This window comes from Lactuca serriola, chromosome 7 (assembly GCF_051521515.1).
Source record: "Lactuca serriola cultivar US96UC23 chromosome 7, Lser_US96UC23_V15, whole genome shotgun sequence".
Taxonomy (NCBI): Eukaryota; Viridiplantae; Streptophyta; class Magnoliopsida; order Asterales; family Asteraceae; genus Lactuca; species Lactuca serriola.
In genome coordinates this window covers 69,130,084-69,134,632 of record NC_136414.1, presented here as the reverse complement: position 1 = coordinate 69,134,632, position 4,549 = coordinate 69,130,084, and positions in this window count along the sequence as shown.

Here is a 4,549-nt window from a genome sequence, read left to right as displayed (position 1 = left end):
TGGAAGGGTTTCCCTCACTATTTTTTTTTAAATAAAATTAATTGATTTTAATGATAATCAGAATATAAATGTATAGTGTCTATTTTGTAATTTTCAAAAACTATTTTTGTAAAGAGAATTCAGAGCTAGGTATATTCTGTCATATGACCAAAACATAGGGGCCAAATATGTCATTTCCAGAAATTCTTTCTTCTTCCTCGTTATAACCTGCCGATCAAAAAAAAAAAAAAAAAAAAAAAAAACAAATTGCAGACACTAACAAGAGAGAGAGAGAGAGAGAGAGCGGGAACTCCTCCCCGCGCCTCCTATCCCCCACCGCCGGTGCGGTATTCCTCCGAGCAGGAATGGCTCCCGCACCTCCTTCTCACTTCACTCCGTCCGGCCTTAAAAGGAACTTCCATCCCATGCACACATTCGGTATTAACATTTGTTTTCCAAAAAAACCTATTTAAAAAACTATTATAATAGATGAAGTCTTTTTTTTTTTTTTTCATTTACTTGTCACACTTTATATATATTTGCCGGTTCTGAATTTTTTTTTTGTCAAACTCTCATTTAATTCATTAAATGTCATTTTGTGTTTATTTTGATTTTTTTTTTCATATGTAATTTTATCACTACAAGGAAAATGATCATCAGGGGCGGCTTAACCAATTTGGGGGCCCTAAGCAAACGTAAATTTTGGGGCCCTTTTTACTCACATTTTACTGCATTAAAAGTTATCCTAGTCGTAACTTTGTAACCTCATTAACTTTTCAATGAGGACCTGAACACAATCAATATATTTAGTGTAGAGATTATTAAGCTTAAACTAAAATTTAGCATCTTCCAATTTATAACACCGAATTAAATAATTATGTACATTAACTTATGTTCATTTTTTAGAATACTTAATTCAAGTTAGTTAAATTTTAATTAGAACATTTGATACAACTAATGTGACTAGGTAATAACAGATGTAATCTTTGTTCTTAAGAACGTTTTCAAATTCACTTCATTACATGTCAACAGAAACATAATATTTCACAAATTTAACATGCATTATGTTTTCACAAAAGAATGATGTATGTGATTCAATTACTATACCCTTAACGTAACCGGACATGTTGGTGTTGTGAACTCCAACCAAAATGAAACCTGAGATATAAAATTGAATGTTGAGTGAGGTTAAAAAAACTTTTATGTATAGTCTCTATGGAACTCATTACATTCTATTCTAAAACACCTCTCCTAAAGCATAATCGACATGTAAGTCATTCACAAATCCACATGAGAATGTCAGTCCCAAAGTTTGCATCAATAATACTATCTCTGTCCCAAATTGATTGTCCATATTTTACTTTTCCAATCTTTATTATTTAAATTTGACCTTAAATATTTTTCTTTTTGATAGTGAATACTTAATACAATATATATGAATAGATTCTATTTTATATTTCTTTTCATTGTTACAAGTTTCATCAAATAATATATAACACAAATAAAAATATTTATGGTCAAAGTTGAAGAAAAAAGACTTCAAAAATCAAAAGTGGACCATTAATTTGGGACAGAGGGAGTATGAGATAAGGCTTTTAACACATCAGTTTCCAACTTCTATTGCCAATAATGATGAAGCATAAGCTACAAAAAACATAGTAAGATATGTATATCATAATTTGATCTTATGCTACATAGTTGTCAATAATCAAGTCTCTACTATTTACTCAAAAATCAAAGGTTTGATGCTGAACTTGAAACTTATTAGTGCCATTTAGTGGTTTGGCTAACAAAACACCTAGTAAGTAATGAATAATCCTTTAACCCGAACCTTATTTGAACAAATTTAACTCTTAATATAACTCTTAATCAAAGGAAAAGCTAGTTTAACCCTCTGAAATCACTTTGTTTCAACATTTATCCACTTGATTACCTAAAAGGAAAGTTAAATTAATTTTCACAAGCAAATTCCGAGCACAAAAATGAGTAAAAATCGCACTCACCTTCAAGATGTCACATTGTCGTACAATTCCTCAGGAGCGAAGAGACTCATTACTGGCAATTGGCAGATTGCAGAATACGTCTCTCTATAAAATTTCCACCTAAAATTAGAGTTTCTCCACTTCAAATATCCAACATAAGCTTAATAGACTAATAGTGAAAGAAGAATAAAAAATGGAGAATAAGAGGAAGTAGAACATACCGTTTTAGACTTTCAGTTCTTGTCTTCTTCACAACTGAGGAGTTTTCAGTTTTGACTTTTAATTTTTGAACAATCAACAATGGAGAATCGGGGGAAGAAGAATAGAATTAAGAATCGAATAATCAAGAATCGATCAATATTTAATCGATTGTTGAGAGTCAATAATCAAAGAATTGAAGGAAGATGAACAATTGCTCACTGGTTGATGATTTTGTGGCGTGTGCGAATTGAGAAGGAAGACTAATCGAGATTTGCTTAGGGTTAAATGGGGACCTTTAGAATTGGGGGCCCTAAGCAAGGGCTTAGTTAACATAAAGGTAAGGCCGGCTTTGATGATCATTAGCAGCGACAAAAGTTGTCGGTAATAACTAGGGTTGTCGCCGGTAATAGTAATAGTGGCGACGCGTCGTCGATAATAAGTCGTCGCTACTGTTGCGACGCTATTGATCATACTGTCGCCGCTATTGATAGATGTCTCCGCTAATGACCATGTCACCGGTAATGATGTGTGTTGCCGCTAATAACATAGTCGCCGGTAACAACCCTGTCGCCGGTAATAACAATTTACATTTTTTTTTAATTTTTTTTAATTAACGATTTTGGTTGCCTGTAATAATGTCATCGGTAATTACATAACAACATTCGATTAAATATCAAAAATAATAGTGTCGACGCTAATTACAAAACAAATATCCGATTATAATTAATTAAATATCAAAAGTCATAATATCCGATTAAATATAAAAAGTAATAATGTCTCCCGGTAATTACATAACATCCGATTAAATATAAAAAGTAATAATGTCATCCGGTAGTAGTGTCGCCAGTAATTACAAAAAACAACCAAAGTTTTTACAATCTACCAAGTAGCAAAGCGTGACAACATATGCAAATAAAAATCATCCCTACATATCATCATCTTTGTTCCCATCGTTTCCTCGATTATTTTGAGATTGAAAAAAACGAATAAAGCTCATCCCTACATATCGGGTCCTTGAGCATTACACGAAGATTTTCCAACTACATAATTAATAACAACATATATAAACTTATAAGTTAAATTATCAAACATAAACAAAAACTATCAAAATACATTGTCATTTTTAAGCTAAGACAAAAAACCAAAGTACGTTGTTATTTTTTGCACTTGGGACAAAAACGTAATTAGCAAAGTTTTTAGAAAATAATCACCACAAAACCAAAATTACCAAATCAACATGCATTTTACGATGCTAAAGTAGATTTTTATTTTTAAACTAAGACAAAAAACCAAAGTACCTTGTTATTTTTTGCACTTGGGACAAAAATGTAATTACCAATGCTTTTAGCAAATAATCACCACAAAACCAAAATTACCAAATCATAATGCATTTTACGATGCTAAAGTAGATTGTTATTTTTAAACTAAGACAAAAAACCAAAGTACGTTGTTATTTTTTGTAATTGGGACAAAAACATAATTACCAAAGTTTTTAGCAAATAAGCACCACAAAATAAAACTACCAAATCAACATGCATTTTATGATGCTAAAGTAGATTGCTATTTTCAAATTAAGACAAAAAACCAAAGTACGTTGTTATTCACCTTGAGAGTAGAAGATTTACGGCCAATGCCTCTAATGTGGCCACGTCGCTCTCCTAATACTTTCTCAAACGCAACTCTTTCTTTAGCGGGTGTTAACTGACTTTCACCTTGAGTTTGTTCTAACAACTCTTCAACTAACCGATTCTGTAACTCCCAAATGTGAGTAACAATTAAGTATAAATAAACATTTAATTATATGATAAAATTATAATTAAATACTTACATATTGTTGTTCCGCCTCAGCAGTAACAAACAGACCATTCTTATCGGTATGAGCTTTGTGAAACATTTCCACTCTCTTAAGGTTCTGTTTAACTTTAAAAATTAGATTATATTTTCAATAAATATTTACATGTATTGTATGTTACCTTCTTATAGCAAGTACTGCTATACGAGCTTGAGAACTTAGATTATATGAGCTTTGTGAAACGTTTCCACTCTCTTAAGGTTCTGTAACTCCCAAAATGTGAGTAACAATTAAGTATAAATAAACTGTGACATCCCCAATTTCACGGTCAGAAAAGACCGATTTGTTTATGCTTTGTTTTATAAATCAGAGTGATCGTTTAAAGAAAACGGTTGCGGAATTTGTTCCCAAAATAAAATATGATAACCTTTTATCAAAACATTTCTCAAAGAGAATGTATTTTCATTAAATAATAAAACCTCGGGATGTCATGTTCGTTTCAGACCAAAAGCATAAACAATATAAAATAGACCTTACAATAGTTATTCAACTACTGATCTATAATCCAAAACCTCTCGTCAAGTCCACCAACTTA